This window comes from Camelus bactrianus, chromosome 16 (genome assembly GCF_048773025.1).
Source record: "Camelus bactrianus isolate YW-2024 breed Bactrian camel chromosome 16, ASM4877302v1, whole genome shotgun sequence".
Classification (NCBI taxonomy): Eukaryota; Metazoa; Chordata; class Mammalia; order Artiodactyla; family Camelidae; genus Camelus; species Camelus bactrianus.
In genome coordinates this window covers 34,575,218-34,596,621 of record NC_133554.1, presented here as the reverse complement: position 1 = coordinate 34,596,621, position 21,404 = coordinate 34,575,218, and the positions used below count along the sequence as shown (strand labels likewise).

Here is a 21,404-nt window from a genome sequence, read left to right as displayed (position 1 = left end):
CAAGAGTTCAAAATATTTTGTTATTAGAAGTAAAAAGTAAACTCCAGCAAGCCCAGTTAATAGTTGAGGTGTCCTGTTGCTTCAAAATCAAGGAAGACTTGCAAATGAATTACTAGATATGGGCAACTTTTTTATTATATACCATACTAATACTGGAGAAAATTATGAACACCACTACTAAGTCATTGAGATTATTGTTAATTCTACGTGGCAGGTCAATGCTCAGATACTTCCACTTGGAGGTCTCTCATATTCCCCACAATCCAGCTCTAGTCTTCTCTCTCAAATCTACGATTTCAATGTTGAAAGGAGTCTGGTTTAAAAATAAAACAGAGTCTGGTTACAGTTTATCTTTATGATCCTTTTTGATCATCCATTGAATCCAAAGTAGTAATTGGCCAATTTCAGGCATCTGGAGCTGATTAGGGCAAGGGCATTAAGTTGAACTGCCTTATGTCTAGTGCCCAGACGAACCTAAAGACATAAGAGACCTAAAAATATCACAACTTGACACAGAGACTTATTTTGGATACACCTGAGATTTATCAATGCCAATTTCATAAGAGAGGTTATGAAGGTTAAATAGGACCACAGTTTAAGCACTGAGTTCATAGGAAGCCCTAAATAAATGTTATTAGTTTTAAATCAATACTTCCCTGTATCACTTCCAGGGCCCCTGATTAATCAGAAGGTTTCCCTGACGTCTGGTGGTGAAGGTGATGATGAAAGCAACCAAGGAAGTCCTGCAGAAGCCTCTTACAGGCTTGTGGGTAAGCAAAGGAAGTAAATCATTTTAGTCCTGTCATCCTGCAACTCCTGCCTAAGAATATGACCTCAAGAGGAGATACGATGGACCTGCCACTGAAGTAAGACCTGAATCTGTAGCAGCCCTGCTCCCCAAGTTACTAACCCCTGTGAGAAGAAGGAACACACATACCTCTATACATTTCATAAACAACTAAAAGAATTAGCACTCTTTTAGCATCATCTGCATTAGCAAGCTTCTTTGAAAGTGTAAATATCTCGTTAACTCTCTAAGTAACTTACACATTACTGTGGATCTCTTACATTGCTAGTTCTTTCTTATATCTCTATTTTAATTTTAGATAGGATGTAGTATAGAAATATATTCATAAAAATTTAAACACAAATAAAGTCAAAGCATTATTCTTTTTTTTTTTCTTTCATCCAGCCTTCTTGCCCAAAAGATGGGAAGATGCAGTCAACTCCTCCAAAAAAAAGGGCACAGACAAAGAGGTAGATAAGAAAAAACATTAAGAGTCTCCGCCCAGGGAAGGCAACAGTGCCAGGTGTCTCCTTGAGGATACTCACAGGATGGTTCTTCCCTCACCAGGGGACCAGTCCTAGGCGTCCAATCTCCTGCTCCAACAGCTAGGTGGTAGGAGAACCAGCTTTAGGCTGGGTCCCACCCCTGGCTGGACTCCTGGGGCTGGCCCAGGCTGGGAGTGGGCTTCCTTCTCACTGCCGGTTCCCTGGGGGAAGCGGAACCAGCAGAGGAGCCCCTGCTAGAGGAAGACCATGAAGAGAGAAGGGAGCCACCCTAGCCCTGGTCCCCATCATTCTGTGCTTTCCCCTGATCTAGATCAATCTGACTTGGGCTGACCCTCCCCAACCCACTCCCGCCCATGTCTTCAGAAGGCTGGCCTAGGGGAGCCCCTGTGTGAGACACTGGCCTCAAGACCTCATTCTGTAAGGTGTTGACAAAAGAAAAAGTAGACATCGAGGCAACAGGAGAGGAACAAAGCAGCCAACACTGGAAGGGACTCAAGACACTAGGACAATCCCATCCCCTAACACTGGGGCACTGGAGCCCCAAAAGCCTGCTGGGCCCTCCAAAACCGTAACAGCCTATGGAGACCTGGACCTGCCCCTCTCTTCACAAAGACCTTCTCACCAGAGCTGCCTCATCTTCTGCTGGGTGGGGAAGAAGGGGCCCAGGAGACAATGGGGGAACAATCCTTCGGTCCTGCCCTTCCTGAACGCCTCCCCAGGGCACTCCCCTCAGGTTCCTGGGTCTCTCCCTCTCTGTAAAGAACACCACAAACACATCACTCTGTTCTGAGCAGTGCCTCGCTCAGTTCTCAAGACCTGTCCTTAGTCCCACTACTCAAACACAGCCCCTAGCCCCTTCCCCGTCTCTATTCCACACCAGGTCTCACCCTGCTCCTATTCTAATTCACGCTACGAAGCCAGCTACTCTGCACCCCTTGCCTCCAATGGCAACAGACCTGTTCCACCCAGCACCTAAACACCACAGCTGTCCCCAGTTACTCCCCAATCTGCACTCCCATCACTCTGCTACACTCCCACCTGCCACCACTAACCACTTGGCCCAGCGGAGCTCTGTAACTTTCCCCTTTACTCTGCCTCCACCATTCTCTTCCTCATACCCCATCACACTTACTCAGCACTCAGTACCCCAACCCCTTGACCCCTGCAGTCCCAGGGCCCAGGCGCTACTGACCGAACATGCCGAGGCCAGGGGAGGCAGCGTCGGACACGGACACCCGGGACCTGCGGGTTCGGTACATGGTCCAGCACATGGTGGTGGTGGGGACCTGACCAGGGCTCACGCCTCCTCAGCAGCAGTGCCGCCGTTCCGACTGCCGCCGGCTTGTCAGCATCCGCAGCAACAGGCGCGTGGCACCGGGGCTATCGGGGCCGCCCCCTCCCTCTCGCTCCTCCCGCGCGGAGCCAGGCGGAAGCGGCAGGCGGGGCGGGGCGCGGCACGCCTGCGACCCCCTCCGTTCCCTGATCACTGGCTCGCTCCCTCCCTCGCAACTCCTGCGGGTAACGGCTCTGGCCCGGTGCGCCCTGGCTGCCGGCGCTGCCCCGTGCTTTTCCGGGCCCAGGGCCCACAGCTCAGCGCCGAGTTGACCTCTGGCCCCGAGCCGGCAGACGGACCAGCGTGCGTAACTATATGTGGTCCGAGAGCCCCAAGCTGAACCACCGCCGCCTCCCCTACCCCCTCCGCCAAAGCATTATTTTTCATTGATTTGTTTGTGCATCTTTCCTCATCACCAATTTATAATCCCCTGAAGTGCAGGGATCACCTGGCAGCGCGAGGCTTGGGTGGGGAGTCACCTTGCGGGGCCAGGGTCTTGGGAGGGGGAGGAATCACCTGGCCCGGGACTGCCAGTTATTGGGGCAAGGGCGGCTTTCTCCATCCCTCCCCTCCACCCTGACCAGCTCTCCTGCAAGGCCTCAGTCCTGGGTCCAGAGCTCAGCTCCCACAGCAGCAAGGTTTTGTCACTCTGGGTGAGAACCGCAAAAGACACCAACTCCGCCATCCCACTAGTAGTCACTGTGCCTGCGCAAGGAGTGCCCGCGCCTTTTTTTTTTTTTTTTTTTTAAATGGGTCGCTCGAGAGGGGCTGGGCCAGCTCGGCGGGGGTGGAGCGAGGGCGGTGCTCTGACCGCTCATTCGCCCCTCCAACTCAGGCGGGTCTTGCCTTTAGTTCCCCTCCCGCAGCCCCACAGCCTCGAGGTCTCCCAAGTTTAGTGCTTCTGTTAAGTGTATTTTTAGGGTAGAGTCCAACTGGTGAGTTTACAGGATCAAGTGGTGCAGATGTCTTTATAGAAGCTGGCTTCATTTTCAAACTCCCACGGAAGACTAAAGTACTAGGTAGTTACCACTAACTACCCACGGAACTTTAAAAAGAAGAGAAGCAAGGGGTAGCAACGTCAGGTCATCACGTTGGGATTCCTATTAAAAGGGGCATTTTGATTAATCTGTCTCAGCTCGTCCTTGGTGACTTCCACAAGCTTCTGCCATGTGTTGACTAGCCAGCTTCCGGGTGTGGCCAGAGCAGGGCTCGGTGTTTTCCAGCACGTGTAGCGGGCGTTTCTGGATCTTGAACCTAAGTGGCTCTCTGGGAACCTGGTTGATTTTCCAGACATCCTTGTCTTGAGGCGGGGCTGTCCTCTTCACCTTGGTGTGGTGAATCCACAGGATGATTCCTGCAACCTTGAGAGCTGTTGGGGTGGTTAATATAACTGGGTTGGGACACTTCCAAGTGGGTTTGAGGGGCTCCTTTTTCCAATCTTTTACCCAGACTTGGTCCCCAGGTTTGTATGGGTGTAGCTCTGTTCCCAGTGAGACTGGGATCCTGTCAGTTACCCATCTCTGGACCTCTGGTATGGTCTTTCTGAGGCCCTGTATTTGCTTATGAAGTTTTAAGCTTCCCACTTCCTTAACATTTTCTCCTAGTCTACTCAGGGGAGGGGATCTCCTATACAAGATTTCAAAAGGGGAGAACCCTATCTTGGCTCGTGGGGCACAGCATACCCGCAGGAAGGCCAGGGGCAAAACGTCAGTCCAAGGTAGTTGAGTTTCCTGACTGAATTTTGCCATAATGTGCTTTAGGGCTCGGTTCACGTGCTCTACTGTCCCTGAACTCTGGGGTTTGTAGGCCACATGTAGACTCCAGTGGATGTTCAGTGCTTTTGCCACTTGTTACACTATCTCTACCACAAACGCAGGTCCATTGTCTGACCCTATGGTCAATGGCATCCCGAATCTGGGAGTAATGTCTCTGAGTAAGGCCTTTCTTACCTCTCTTGCCTTTTCAGTCCATGTCAGATATGCTTCTACCCATCCTGAAAAGGTGCAGACAAAATCCAGCAAGTATTTGTGTCCTCTGCTAGGCCCTATTTCTGTGAAATCCACTTCCATATCTGCAAAAGGAGCCTTGCCACAGGGCTGGATTCCCCTTGGCCCATTTGGCCCCTGTTTTGCATTGTTCTGGGCACATACGAGGCAGCGCTGTGAGACTGAGGCACAGAGGGATGGAAGTCGAGCAATCAGACAGTACCACTCCAGCAGGGCCTCTAAGGCAGTCTTTCCCAGATGGTTGAGTCCACATGGCTTAAGGACCACCTGATGGGCTGATTGTTCAAGTATGTATATCTGTTTGTCAGGCATCACCCACCATCCTTCCTTTCCTTTGGTTCCTTCTTCAGTCCTGGTCCATAGGTCTTCCTCTCAGCTGTATCTCGGAGGTGTTGGCAATTTGGGTGCTAGCAGAACCTTCGCGATGGTCCCATAATCTCTGGCGTGGCCCGATTGACTTGCTGCTTCTTGCATAGCCTGGTCTGCTAGTCGGTTTCCTCTGCTTACGGGATCATTTCCCTTTTGGTGTCCTTTGCAGTGGATGACCGACACCTCTGTGGGCTCCCAAACTGCCTCTAACAGTTGTAGTATCTCATCTTTACTTTTGATCTCTTTTCCCCCGGCTGTTAACAGACCCCTTTCTTTATATATGGCATTGTGTATATGCAGGGTAGCGAAGGCATACTTAGAGTCCATGTAAATGTTGACCCGCTTTCCTTTTCCCTTTCACAACGCCTGGATGAGTGCCCATATTTCTGCCCTCTGTGCTAGCCAGCCCTGTGGTAGAGGTTCAGCCTTTATTATCTCGTGTGCCATGGTCACCGCATATCCTGCCCTAAGCTGTCCATCTTGCACGTAGCTACTCCCGTCTGTAAAAAGTTCAAGTTAAGGATTCTGGAGCGGAATATCAGACAGATCAGGCCTGCTTGAGTAAACTTCCTCTATTATCTCCTCACAGTGGTGGTCAGGTGGGCCTTCTCCCTCAGGCAGGAAGGTGGCTGAGTTCAAGGTTTGCACCATCTCCAGGCGGATCCTGGGATTTTCACAAAGGAGCCTTTGGTAATGTGTCATCTTAGTGTTGGTCAGCCACTGATGCCCCTGGCTGTTCATCCGGGCAGTGACTGCATGCAGAAACTATATATTGATAACCTGCCCAAGAGTGAGCTTGTCTGCCTCCTTGAGTAGGGTTACTGTCACAGCCAACGCCCGAAGGCATGGTGGCTATCCTGATGCCACTGGGTCCAAGCGCTTTGATAAATAGGCCACAGGCTGCTGCCATGGCCCTACTGTTTGGGTGAGGACCCCTAGGGCTGTGTGATTCTTTTCATGGATGAACAAGTTGAATTCTCTCATCACATCTGGTAGTTCTAGGGCTGGGGCCCTGGTCAGCAGTCCTTTGATCTCATCAAATGCTTCTTCCTGCTTGGGTCCCCAGTCCAAGGGTTCCTTCCCAGATCCCACGGTGGCATTGTACAGGGGCTTGACTATGTTTGAGAAACCAGGGATCCAGATTTGGCAGAACTCTGCTGCCCCCAGGAATCCTTGGACCTCTTTCTTGGTGCCTGGCTGAGATATAGCACAAATGGCTTGTCTCCGCTCTGGGCCCAAAATCCGATATCCTTCTGAGACAATGAACCCGAGATACCTGACTGTGTTTTTACAGATCTGTGCCTTCTTCCAAGAAACTTTATAGCCAGTGTCCAATAGCAAGGCTAACAGGGCCCAGGTTCCCTTCCAACAGTCTTCTTGACTGGGGCTGGCCAATAACAGGTCTTCCACGTACTGAAGCAGGGTGCAGTTTAGAGCTTCTCCAGGGAAAGCAGTCAAGTTCATAGCCAGTGCTTCCCCAAACAAGGTGGGTGAGTTTTTAAAACCCTGTGGTAGGCGAGTCCAGGTCAACTCAGTTTTCCTGCCCGTGTAGAGGTCCTCCCACTCGAAGGCAAGTATTGGTTGACTGGCCGGTTCCAGCCTGGGGCAGAAGAAAGCATCTTTGAGATCTAGGCAGGTGAACCATTTGACTTGGGCCGGTAGGAGGCTCAGAGGAGTGTATGGATTCAGGACTACCGGATGTATCATGGTCATGGCACTGTTGACTACTCACAAATCCTGCACTGGCCTATAGTCTTTTCCTTCCACCTTTTTGATGGGCAGAAGGGGCATATTCCATGGAGATTGGTACTCTATGAGAATTTCCTTGTTGTGCAAGTGCTGGATGTGCTTCTGAATTTCCAGGCGGGCTTCCCTGGGTGTGGGGTACTGCCGCAACCTCGCCGGGGTTGCACCTGGTCGTAGGTCTATTACCAGCAGTGCATGGTTTCGGGCCAATCCAGGGAGTCCTCCTTCTGCCCAGATGGAAGGGAATTCCTTCAGCAGACAGTCAGTGTTCGTCTGAGTGCTTTCTGTTTGGTATAGGCACTATTCTTCTTCTCGGGGCATGGTCACCATCATAAGCAAAGTGTCTTTCCCTCTCAGAGTCAGATGCATTTGTTTTCCAGGAGAGAATGTTATCTGAGCCCCCAGTTTTTGTAGTAAGTCTCTTCCCAAAAGGGGGATGGGACACTCTGGTAGGTATAGAAATTTATGAGTCACCAGATGTCCTCCCAGCAAAATGGGTGAGTGGCCTGGTCCCCAGTGGCCCCCACAATAGTTGTATTTTTCTCAGTCAAGGAGGCCACAGATTCGGTCACCACCGAATGTTCCACGCCATGTCCACCATAAATGTCATCGGTTGGCCCCCCACCAACATCTCAACCGTTGGCTCCCAGGGGCCCAGGAGTAGAGAGCCCAGTCCCCCCTAGTCTGAGTCCAACCCTGCCAATCCAATGAGGGTACTCAGAGGGGGCTTGGGTCGGTACTTTCCTTCACTGGCCAAGGGCTTTCTCTTCAGAGGATTCTTTGCCTCTCCACGACGAGGACACTCATTTTTCCAGTGACCAACCTCCTTGCAGTATGCGAATTGGTCCTGCCTCAGTTGGGCCCTCACACACAGTCTCCCCCTCTGCGGTGGGGTGGGATGCTGGTTTGGGTCGGGGCTCCCTAGTGCCGCTGCCAACAGGATGCTTTCTGTTTCATCCATCTGTCAGCTTCTTGTTGGGCTTTGTGGTCTCGGTTTATGAAGACCTTGTTGGCCATCTCCAGCAGTTGAATAGAATTCATTCCAGCAAAACCTTCCAGCTTTTGGAGTTTTTGGTGGATGTCAGTGTAAGACTGGGCCACAAAAGCAGCATTGACCATTCGCTGGTTTTCAGGGGCCTCAGGGTCAAATGGGGTATAGATCCGAAAAGCTTCACACAGCCTCTCACAGAAGTCTGTGGGGGACTCATTTGGCTTTTGGATCACTGTGGTGGTCTTGGATACGTTGGTTGGCTTCTTTGCCCTGGCTCGCAACCCATGTAGGAGGGCACTCCAATATTCATGCAGAGCCTCTTATTTGGCTTGGGTGTTAAAGTCTCAGTTTGGTCTCGTTTCAGGGGCCGCATCTTGGGCCCATCTTTCTGTGTCTAGAGTCCCTGCCGGGGCCCGCCCTTGTAGCCACTTTCTGGTTTCTGTCAGGATACACTTTCTTTCTTCATTGTTGAAGAGTGTTAGGAGCAGCTGACGGATGTCATCCCAGGTTGACTGGTGGGTCTGGAAGATAGAGTCTAGGAGGTTAGTCATGGCCTGAGGTTTCTCTGAATAGGGCAGAGTGTGGTGTAGCCAGTTTAAGAGGTCCGTCATACTGAAAGGCTGGTAGTGTAAGATGGAGCGGCCAGGGTGCACAGAACCATCATCGTTTACTTGTTGGGGCCCTTGGGCCTCCCAAAGAGGCATCTGGAGGGCAGCCGCTGGCTGTGTGACTTGCTGGGCCAAGCGGAGTCTCCTCCCTACGGGCTCCTGGCTTGGAACCAGGGGTTGTGACAGTGGGGACACAGACGGAGGTGGACTATCTGGTAGGGGCAGCTGTGGTGGAGCCGTAGGAGCAGAGAGGACATATGTTGGGGGGCATCAATGGCTCTTCTTCAGGGTCCCCCTGAAAGATCGGCTTCATCATATCTTCCTTTTTCACCTTCAGTGTTTGGGCCACGAGAATCCTACACTGTCCTTGACCATTTGCATAGAACTGGACCCATGGAGGCACGGTTTGGGCAATCATCAGCCAAGAGTCAATATATGGGAATTGGCTGGGGTGCCCCGGGGTCCCAGTAATCACTCAGCATACAGCCCGGACAGCTGGCACATCAAGTGTGCCTTCTGAGGGCCATCCCACTCCAAATGTGGGCCATTCTAGCTCGCACAGTGTGCGCAATTTTCCTGGTGTCAATTTAACTCCATAGTCCCCTGAGAAGCCCTTTTTGAAAATTTTAATCATAAAGTCCAAAACAGTCGGCTTTGACTTTGAGGCACCCATTGTTATCTGACAGATTTTACCGCCTATAGGCGTGGGTCTGCTTTCGGCACCGCAGATGGTGACCCCAGTCTCGCTGTTTCCTCCACTCCTTGAAACAGTGGAGCTCCCCAAAGTCCCACTGCCTCACAGGGCCTAATACCTGCTTGGCTGCAAGTGTTGCCAATGAGTCGGGGTTTCTCCCAGGAAAGAAATCTCTGATGTAGTCTAAGGCTTGGACAAGTTTCAGGGGTCCTCATACAAAACCCTCTCTATAGCCTGAACTGACGAAGAATGGGGCTGAGATGGCAGGCCAGTGAAAAAACGAGTGGACGAAAAAGGGGGCCTCCAAGGAGGGGTGCAGCCAGTCCTGGGGAAGCCTTCCCTGGCTCAGCTCTTGAGGTCTCAGCATCAGACAGAAGGGGCAGTACTGGGGCTGGCTCACTAATCGCCACAAGGTATCTCTGAGGTCCAACGATATGGTCGTGTCCGAAACTTTTTCAAAGAAGTCTTGCCTAGTCCCTGAGGGCATAGGGGTTGCTTATTCGTGGGATGACCTACATCCCTTTCCCTCCCTGTGTGGCCACCCTGTGCCAGTGTAGCAGACAAGACAAAGGGAGGGACTTCCGCCGCATCCGCCTGGTCACTCCCCTCTCAGGAACAAAGGTGCCTCTTAGCTTTGGCGAGTCAGTATAATCTGCTGACTCCAATTGATACCCCGAAGGGTTGATACCGCCCTGAGCCATATGAGGTCACCACGGAACCGCAGGTTGGGACTCACTCAAACTCCGTAGCAGAGTGCGGTGGAGCTATGGACTTGAACCTGAAGTGCAAGTGGGTCGGGCTGCGCACGCGCACACACACACACACACACACACACACACACACACACACACACACACACACACACACACACACACACACACACACACACACACACACACACACACACACACACACACACACACACACACACACACACACACACACTCAGAGGTTTATTTCACATTTCTCCCCTCCAATTCGGGGATTCCTGACCTATGTTTCCAATCAGGGAACCCTTAGGAGGTCATGCCTCCTCTCCTGTCTGCTGGGACAGGACCTAACTATGGACTAGTCCCTGGGTTCCTACCTGATCCGGATGTGCTGCCTGGTGAACTGGTCTGTCCCTCCACCGAGGCTGGTCGGGGTTCAGCTGCCCAGAGGACTCAACCACCTCCGCAAAGGAGGACCCAGAATACTGTGGGGTGGTGGGCCACCTCATTCGCTTTCAGGGTTCCACGACCTCCAGGCCGTTGCTCCACTGCCCCGGCAACTCAAGGGGCTGGCATGGTTGGAATCTCGCTGGGGCCTCCAGAAATGTTACAGAAACCTGAATCCTGGTGAGAGACCAAGTGACACTCAGAGGGTTGAAGAACTCAGGTTTATTACGCCAGTGGGGCCACAGTTAACACCCCAAGCTCTGGACCCTGTCTGTAGGTTTACACAGGATTTGATACAGCTTTAAGTTTGCACCATACGCAAATGAGGTGTTAGAAATGGACCAGTCAGGAGTGAGCTTTTGGGAACCAATGGAATCTTAGGGGTAAATTTTGTTTTCCTAGAAGCAAACCATTTTACAGAAGCGCAAAAGTTGGAAGGCAATGGCCCTGCCTGGGAGGTCCTGCTGATCCCTTTGTAGGTTTTGCCTTCATTCCTCCCTTTTTATGCTCTCTTCACTCCTGGAAAAAATTCTCTCTCCCCCAGAAATGAACACACAAAATTTTACATGCAATTTCAAGCAGTTTGCCCATTTCTGGAAACCCATCCATGCATCCCATAGGGACCCAAAAGCCCCAGTCTAAGAACTCCTGCCATATAGCAGATTTTACTTTTCAGTATTCGTAATATACATTTAGGTTAGGTTTGTAAATTAAAATTTTCTCTACCTCCCTTGCTCTTCTTCCTACCCCTTTTCCTCCCAATCTCTTTAGCATATCTATGGTCATGAATGAATTCAGCTGAATGAAAAAACGGTGTTGAGTAACATCATTAAATGTAGAATAAAAGATCCAAGTGGGAACCCCAATATGCTACTTAACCAGATGTACGACCTCGGACAAGTCAATTAATCTCACTTGATCTCAATGCGTTCCCCTGTAAAACCAGAATAACAGTACCCTCGCCTATTTAATCTGATAACAGAGGCAAAGTTCCCTGCGCACAGGGGGCTTTCAGTGCTGGCTCCTTTCTTCTTCCTATTTGAGAGGATCATCCCTAAAGAATTTACAGATTATGGATAGCAGAGCAGAGACTTATGTAATTTTAAAGTTTGTTGCATGTATTTTTTCTAGTGAATATGATGTAGTGAAGATGAAAGAAAGGAAAAGATGGGGAAGGGAAAGTTTAAAAAATGAAATAGGCTACAAGCTACTAAAGTAAGAATATAAACTGAACTTTATCAAAACAAAAAACTTCTGTGTGTCAAAGGACACTATCTGAAAAGTAAAGAGATAACCCACAGAATGGGAAAAAAATAATTGCAAATCATAGATCCAATAAAGGTCTAGTATTCAGAATATATAAAGAACTCTTACAACTCAACAATAAAAAGACAACTTAATTTTTAAATGGGCAAAGCACTTGAATAAACATTTCGCCAAAGAAGATACACAAATGGCCAATATGTACAGAAAAGGATGCTCAATATCTTTAGCCATTTGAAAAAAGCAAATCAAAGCCACAGTAAGGTACCACTTCACACCTACAGGATGGTTATAATAAAAACTGGAAAGAAGCAAGTGTTTGCCAGGATGTGGAGACAATGGAAGCTTCATACATTACTGATGGGAATATAAACTGCCATTTTTGAAAATGCTTTGGCAGTTCCTCAAAATGTCAAACAGAGTTACCATGTGACCCAGCATTCCACTCCTAGGTATGTACTCAAGAGAACTGAAAATATATGGTCATACAAAAACCTGTACATAAATGTTCACAGCAGCATTGTTCAGAACAGCCAAAAAGGGGAAGCAATCCAAATATACATCAATTGGTAATGAATGTATACATAAAATGTATATCCACACAACAGAACACTATCGGGTCATAAAAAGGAATGAAGTACTGATGCATTGTACAATATGGATGAATCCTGAAAACATGCTAAGTGAAAGACGCCAGACTCAAAAGTCTATACACTGTATGATTCCTTTTATATGAAAAGGTCAGAATAAGCAAATCCCTGGAGACAAAATAAATTAGTGGTTGAGAGGATCTAGGATTAGGGAAGAGCAGGGAGTGACTGCTAACAGGTTCCATGGTTTTTTTTGGGCTGCTGAAAATGTTTTGGAAACAGATACTGGTGACGGTTGCACAACCTTCTGAACATACTAAAAAACACTGAACTGTACACTTTAAAATGGTGAATTATATGGTAGATGACCAATATAAATGAATAAATATGTAAATAAATTAAATGAGATAGGCTATCTGGACACTAGTAGTCCAAAGACAATATGAAATAAAAGATTGTCTGAAAATTAGGTACTTTATATTAAAATGACATTACTGATTTACTGGTTAGGTCATAAGTGATGAACTGGGCTCTAACAGCAGTGATGCAATGAGACTGACTGGAAATTTTACAACCATCCACAGTGCTGAGAGTCAGTGGATCTAGGCCGGCTCTATCTGGGGCTCTTCCATACTGCTTAGCAAGTTATTTTACTTTTTAAACTCCCAGTTTTCTTTACTGTACAATTAGGGGATTCCCTTCCACCACGGACATTTACTGTTTGTGCTGATTATTTATTTTCATCCTCTTGCCTAGTTCATCTGGTTACCTCCTGTAACACAGTATTTCCAGCCTTTTCAACATTAAGGGCTATTGTACACTCCCCTCTCCCCACGCCCCTGCCATGTTCCCATGGAGCACTGTTTTTAAATGTTGTGTGTAAGAATTTGCATTTAGGTCATTTTTTTTAAATTCTTTACTAGCCAAATACAAAGAAGCGGTCTATCATAACTTTTTGGTTAAACTGTCTAACTTTTACCAGAATTCCTATTTGACTTTCTGAACACTAAAATGAGCTTGTTAATGTCAGGTTGGGGACACCTGAGTTAAGGGAATGTATCACCTACAATCTCCAAATGAGTATGGACACTAAATGGGACTGAGCCCATAGCCTAAACTCTAGTATCAGTAACTTTTTCCAAAAACAACACTGGGTCCACAAGACTTTCTCAGAGGAGAGAGACATGACCACACTTAACATGATTCCTTGGATGATTCTATTCATTCCTCTGCCTCAGTCATAAGGCACTTAATAAGCTGAACTGGATGTAGATGAAATTTATGAAGCCTCAGATACTTGCCATATCCACTGCTATCTCACTATTTTTTTTAATGGTCCTTAAAAAAAATAAGTTGTAGGTTGAGTGAAACAAAACCAGGCAGCAATGCCACAACTATGTCAAAATTAAAGGCAAAAGTGCCCAGCTACTCTGTAGATGGTGGAGAGAACTCTACCCCACAGGGGTGTTCTATGCTGGATGTTGGCAAACTGAGCCAATGGCTCCTCCCTCTCTCGGGATGTACAGCTGAACATAAAGAAGAGGTTGATACCAGGGTCCAGGTTGTAACCCTAACCACACTGAGTTAAGGCTAACTCATCTATCACAATCTTGGAAGTGATGGGACTCTGTTTACTAAAACTGCTGCTACTCAAACATGCGGTTTATTTATGAATGTCCAGGTCTTTCTTCTCCAAAGAGAGAAACAGCTTTTTTTTTTTTTCCTGATTATAAAGGCTAAGTTCAAAGGTCAAAAAAGTTTACACACTAAGTGTTTCCTGTCCAATTCCTGCACTCTACTCTTCATTAACAAGCTCTGACACTATCTAACATAAGGAGAAGATACTTATTTATTTATTCCCTCAAATAATGATTGTATTGGCCCCAATCTTCACAAGCTTCAAACCTGTTTGGGGAGCAAGAATTATACACAAAAAATAAGGTTACAATTTGCAAATAAAACAAATGTTATTTTTTAAAGGTGCCATGTAATTATTTAAAAGAGCAAGAAAGATGTAGAAGGGACAGGCTATGGAAGGCCCTGTGAAGAGCATGAGAGCTGAGCCAGGTCCTGAAGGATGGAGGGGTCTGAAAAAGCAGAGAGGAACTGAGGAGACAGGCTGAGGAGAGGGCTTTGTGAGTAGGGCTGTCATTGTGAATAAGCAGAGCATACTAAGAGGTAAAGACACGGGTGCAGCCAGAGGGATCTTCCCGGGGGGTTAGTCAGTGGTAAGGTTATAAATGGAGAGTAGAGACAGAAAATGGAGGGGTTTGATTGGAGAGCGAGAGAGATGGGCATCACTAACAGTGGCAGAGAAAGCCAAAAAGTGAAATCAACAGATTTTCCTCTTTACATGTGAAGGATAAAGAAAAAAAAAGTATCAAAGATGATTCAGACAATCTGAACTTCCATTCCTATATCTAACAGGAAAACACACGTGGAAAAGCACATATTTTTATTACTGTTAACACGATCAGATTCAGAGACCTTATCTAGTTCTATCTTTTGCACAGTGAATAGGTAAGGTTTTTTTTTTTTTGCTAAATATTCCTAAAATTCCTTTACAACGACAAGCACTGCCAAAAAATTAAGTCCAAACCTCCTTCAAGATTAGACCCCCTCACTTTACCTTTCTAACCTCATTTTCCTCCACATCCTTCCACAAACCCTATTAGGGTCTGTCTACTCAGTCTCCCCTGAGCAAGCCATGTAACTCTCATGCCAGTCACTTGTGTATCCTGCCCCGTCAGCCGAGAATGCTTTCATCTCTCTCCCTATCAACTGAATCTCACGAATCTCTCAATATTCAGTTCAAACACCACTTCCACTTCCTGAAATTCCCCAGCTCCATCACTTTTCCTGTGTGTATTTCCACTATACTTCTCCTGGTTTTATTATGTTTATTTCATCCTATACTGTATGAAAATTATTTATATGTCCACATATCCATTGCAAGTGATTGGTTTAGAGGTGGGCCCATGATTAAGTTTTGGACAGTGAGACTTAAGTGGAAGTCAGCTGGAAGGCTTCTGAGAAAGATTCCAAATCTCTTAAAAAGCATAAGAAAGCACTAACCATCACCTTCTGCTGGATGTTGTCTTGTCTGGATATGATGCTTGGAACCGTGGTACCCATCTTGCATCCATGATGAGGGTTGGCTAAAGGACAAAGCAGACACATCCAAGTGGCAGAGTAGAAAGGTGGAAAAAATGTGGGTATTTGATGATGTCACTAAACAACAGATTTAAACCAATCCTAGACTGAGACATCTTGTTACTTGTTCTGATAAATTTTCCTTATTTTCAAATTATTTTGAATTGGATTTTCTATCATTTGAAGCCTAAGACATCCTAATTTCTACAGTCATGTTTGAGATACATATTAGACATCTAAGCAGACATGTCAACTAGTCAACTGGACAGAAGAGTGTGACGATCAGGGAGAAGTCAGGACTGGAGCTATATATTTGGGAGACAGCAGCACATGGAAAGAATACAAATTTGAGGGCTAGGAAGACAGTATAGAGAAAAGAAAGCTTTAGGGCACCCTAAGGGCAGAAGAAAAAAGGCCAACAAAGAAGAGAGAAGAAATTAACACTGATGTAAGACAAAAACACTCACCTGCAATGCACAGAAGCCGAGATTTAAAAAAATATTTTTTTCAAGAAAGAAGAACTGGTCAACTATATCAAATGCTATTATAACACTGAGTAAGACACAGAAGAGTGACTACTTAATTTAGTTGCCAAATAATTCCTTAACATGAAGGCCCTCTTGTCCTTCCAGAGCCTCCTTCTCCCTGGAAAATCAGCCGTCCTGAGTTAATTAGTATAATGGTTAAGGGCTCAGACTTGGGCCGACTTCCAGAGCTACCACTCATTAGCTGTGGAATCTACTCAACCCACTGGCCTCTCCTGTGAGAGGAAGCTGGGATGGGACTCCAAATGGAGAACAGGTCTGAGTTCAGTCTTTAAAGGCGGGACAGACCTGAGTGTGTTTAAAAGCTGGTGGGAAGGAACACCTTTTACCACACACACAAACACACACAACAAACTCCATTACAAGAAAACACTTTGGAATACATTATAGTAGAAGGTTAGTCCACTAAGCTTTTAAAAATTACATATAGAAGAAAAAGTATGATAAATACACAATCTTAAGCTCTACCTCATTGTAGAACATATCAACCAAAAGAAAAAAGATTATATATTACAATAAATAGTCATTGTAAAAAGCCAATGAAAAGTGCCTAATTTTCTCTTGGTTACACTATGAAGATGATTCCAATACTAAAACACAAAGTACTAAACCAAAAACTTTCAGTTTTTTTAAAAGCTAAGGAAATCTATAACATAGCTACCTAAAATCATTTGGAATACCCTCTTAAAACACTTTCAGTCTTTAATATAGTCTCAAGTATTTAATATATTCTGAAGTATTTTTCCCCTTTGGTTTTGCTGAAGAAATATGCTATCTGGACATAAGCTTTCTATAGACTTGTGTACAACAACCACATAAGAACATACTAACACATTTTAATGTTCACTTCAGGAAATTCTAAAATTTAAAACCACTCCAAATTAAAATATGACCACTTCAAAGAAAAGGGGATAATTTCAAAGTTAAGACCAAAGCAGCTTTTGATACAAACCACTGCATGTTGCAGAAACAGTAACCTACTTTCATTTTGAGTATAGTGTTTGTTGCCCTCAAGGGATCTGCAACTTTCGAGCAAGATTTTTTCATTAAATACCAGATAACAGGTAAAACAGAGGAGAAAAAAAAACCAATACATCTCAACTCTTCAGTTTAAGGGCGGTAAAGCATGGTCCTTAAGAACACATGCAAACACATATCCATGTATGATACTGAAAGCTTCTGTTAGTTATTGGTGAGATAACACTACAATTTTAACTCAAGGCTCAACTGCAGTACCTGTGGCAATTTAACAATCTGCTTGTGAGGAGCAAAAATCCCTCAGCATCAAGCAAAATTATTCTTGGCTATCTGCTCTGTGGCCCAATAATTGGTCAGTAACAACCTGAGCAGAGAAAGCTGAATTCTTAATTACCAGTTCCCAAAATGTGGTTCTCTATATTGAATTGTGAATGACTGTGCATATTTCAGTGAGACAAAAATCCCAAACATCCACATTTCTGAGTGGACAACCTGTTTGTTCCAAGACACTCTCTCCCCATAAGCCCGAGAGAAGTTACTTTAAGGGTATAAAATAAAGTAATTAGTCTAACAATACACACTTTAGACATTTATATTTTAACTGCACTGGAATGTCTAAAAAAATGAGTCTATGAGCAGCAGAGGCACCGAGTCCAAGAGGAAGTGAACAGACTCCTGGCTTGCAGACAAATGAGTGAGTAGGTGGAGGAAACATTTATGTGGGGAGGATGATTTTTATACGATGCTTTGCTTAATCTAAAGAAAACCACAGCTCTTCACAATATATGCTATAAATAGATGTAATCGGTCAAAAACTTGAATAAATATTTGCCTGCCTGCTTGTTTTGTTTTTAAATAACTTTTGTCATAAACCAAATCCAGTGAGTGAGCAAGATAATCAAGACAACATGACCAAGCAGGTTGCCCAGTCAAAGGCCTGGGGACATATGACAAAGACTAATTCCCCTTTGTCTGTTTATACTGAAGAAAAGATTTTAATTAGCAGTGTGGGGTTTTACTGTAATAGCTTTAAATATATTTCCCTTACCAAAATCACAGTTTTCACACTGGCTCACATCAATGCAAAATTTCTATCACCTACTTTTGGCAATATCCTTAAGAAATGTGACTAGAGCAACCAAAGATAGTTTTGATCACAGAAACATTGTTCAAGTAATTGCTCCCTCCTTCCCAGCTTCTCCCCACTAAAACCCCACATTTACCTAAGAGTTACAAAGTTCCTGTCAAATAAGTGTTAATCTCTTTTATAAGAAGAGGAAACTAAGGCCTGCTAGCTAAAAGGACAATGAGAGGGGATTCCGAGGGAGGAAGAACTAGTTGAGTATATCACTGCTATACTCTTTTAACCCTTCAAATAAAATCTAGCCAGAAGATAAAAGACTTCTCTTTGGGACTGAAGATGAGGATTGCTGGTAAAGAGGTAATTCTAGAGCTTCTAGTATTTTTACAACAAAAATGTACTATCTCTGTAATAAACAAAGAAACTAATCCTGAACTTAAAAACTAAATGAATTCATCAAATCTATTCAGATTCAATACGTAAGATCTTCTAGATGCAAGTGTTGCTGAAAGACAGTTGGAAAAAAGTGCAAACATAATTTAACCAAGCATAAAAAACACTTAAATCTACACCAAGCCTCGAAATATCAGCAGATTTTTAGTAACATTCAACAAATTGAGCACCTACCATGGGTGAGGTGCCACAGACATAACTATGAGCATGACAGATACGCTCCCTGGTCTCAGAAAACTCACAATATTGCCAAATAAATAGGGTGACTGTATATCCTACTTTGCTGGGCAAGGTCCTGGTTTATACCTATTTCTCCCAGAGTAATTATTAATAATGCCCCTCTCACATATCTCCCATCCTGGACAATAAATCATATGGTTACCCATTTATGCAAAACCAAACATACTACTGTACGTACATGCCAATAGGTTTGTAAACTATGTATCACTTCCAGGTTTTATCTTTTTTAAATTCATTTTATTCATTTTTATTATACATTATATTTTCTCAAATTATAAAAAGTAACTTATTTTGAGGGGGAGGCTATAGCTCAAGTGGTAGAGCGCATGCTTAGCATGCACGAGGCCCTGGATTCAATCCCCAGTACCTCCTCTAAAAATAAAGAAATAAATAAACCTAATTACCTCCCTCTCCCCCCAAGAAAAAAACTAAAAACAAACAAACAAAAACCTTATTTTAGAACTTCATCTCATTCTGATATATATCTGTCATACAATAAAACCAAAGATCTGCTTTAATCAAATAAGGGAAAATCAAAACCTGATTTTATCATATCAAAATGTATACAAAGTAAATAAATCAAATGAATAAAAAATAAAAACTTTAAAGACTATAAGCCCCCTGAGAACAGGTAGTTCTTTCTAAAATACTACTTCAACATTCCAGCCTGTGTCTAGCTCAGTACTGAGAACATATTATGGTCCAGATATTTCCCACTAAAAGGAAACAGGACAGGAAACACGTAAGTCTGGAACATTTTATCATAATGGAAAGCAAGAAAGCTCTCAAAGACCACCAAGGTTGTGTCAAAAAGACTCAGAAGCCAGGCTGATAAGCTCCTAACAGATAAAAACAGGACAACTGAGTATTAACAAGGATTAATAACAGTAGTGGGTTGAAACACACCAAATAAGCTTAAATACAATGGTCACCTTTAGAGGCTACTAAGAGAACCAACTCATTCTTTTAAAACTGCTAAGTGAAGGGCAAGAATCAAGCATTTAGTCTGCCATTCCTATCAGATATGTACCTTAAGGAAAATAAAACTGTTCTTTCCATCAGTGATCCATAACAGTACCAAAAAAGAAACAACCAGTGCTATATGTCTCCTGGTAGAATTATAGACCACCACCAATTAGTCTGGCCCCACATCTATGTATGAGAAAAACTGAATCTTAATCGGATCAAGCCTGCAAATCTAAAAGCCAATTTACAGGAAATAAAAGAGACTGAGGAACATGTTAAATGATACCACGTGCATACAATCAGCACAATCCTGACTACTGAAAACTATACAACCAATGATATGGGTTCTTCAACAAAAACCACAAGGAAAAAGAAAGACAGGAATCGGGCAGGGGCGGGGGGAGGAGAGAGAGAAAAAAAAAAAAAGGAAGGAAGGAGGATCTATAGATTTAGAGACTTAACAGACATATTTACCAATCACGTTTCTTTGGACCTTAATTCAACATTCCAGCCTGTGTCTAAATGTTGGAAAAACAAACTGAAAAACAATTATGAGTCAACTGGGAAGTATAAACACTGACTGAATACTTAATGATGTTCAGAAGTTTTTTAGTGTAAAAATGGTATTTAGTTGTCATTTTTGAAAAAGAATTCCCATAAATAATATGATATGATGTCTAGCATTGCTTCAAAGTAACTGAAGGGAGAGGGGTATAGTGAGGGCAGATACAAGATTAGCCGTGTGTTAATAATTGTTAAAGCTGGGAGATGGGCATATTAGGTTCATTATACTATTTTTCTTTTTTATATTTGAGAATCCTATAATATCAAAGATTGTTTCCAAAAGCTGTATTACTTCCTTTGAAAGACTAAAAATAATAACATAATTTAGAAACATATAGGTCACTATAACTTGCCAACAATGAAGAAAAAAATATTTTCTATTAACTATAATTGATTCTACATTAACCTTTTGATATGACTAGGAATTACAAAAGAAGTAAAATACAGTTTGAAAATCCCTCCATATGTATTATGACTACATTTAAAGCATGCGTTCTGGGCTTGTATTGTTCATTTTATGAGGGGGAGGTAATCAGGTTTCTTCATGGATTTCTGCTTGGAGGAGGTACTGGGGATCGAACCTCTGACCTGCTGGGTGCTGAGCATGCGCTTACCACTTGAGACATACCCTTCCCCTATGACTACATTTAATTTTCTCTTTTCACAATTTAAATTTCATACCTCTAAAAACTATAATGTAAGCAATATGATATATTTCTGGTTTAATAAAACTTTAATCCCAAAATATGCCAACATACAATGATCAAAAGTATAAAAGAAAAGTTAAACTTGTTAGCAGTAAAACAACTTGCCTGGTGAGATCATCAGTCAAGATAAGAATCCAGCCTTCTAGATAGTATCCACTACTGTATCCCAGATACTCATTTAGCTTCTAATTTTTCAATGACAGGACAATAAAACTGAACCAAAAACTTTTGTCTTCATGTGGAACTTACCATGTAGATCGGGTAGGGTTTTAGATCTGATTGCTCTTAAGTACGCAGCCATTGTTTTAGTAAGAACTGGAATTAAGGCTGCTTTATATGTGTTCTCCAGCTGACTCACTACACAGTATTCTCTGCTACCTTCATATATACAGGTCCAACCAAGAAACCATTATCCAAACAAAGTACATGCATGTTTACAGGAGAGAGGCTTAAGGGTGAGCAGAAGACCATTTCAGATGGTTTTCTAAGCTGGCTGTACTATGAGGTAACCAGGATTCTCTTCTTACTCTGTCAGTGCTGTGGCGCTGTGTTACCTTAAGCACAATGGGCTGAAGCATTTCGTTGTATCAAAATCAGATGTAAGCACAGACCACGGCAATGGTTCTTACCATTAAAAGAAAAACTACCTTCTTCTTCCCTGGTTTGC

General features: G+C 44.3%; 1 protein-coding gene across 1 annotated transcript in view; it reads right to left on the bottom strand.

The window, feature by feature from the left end:
• Positions 1–21,404, bottom strand: part of LOC105066496 (leucine-rich repeat-containing protein 37A-like) — a 69,588-nt gene that overhangs the window by 34,925 nt on the left and 13,259 nt on the right. The window contains exon 2 of the mRNA XM_074343033.1: positions 10,128–10,374. The gene's annotated coding sequence lies outside the window, so the exon portion shown is untranslated. The remainder of the gene's footprint in view (positions 1–10,127; positions 10,375–21,404) is intronic.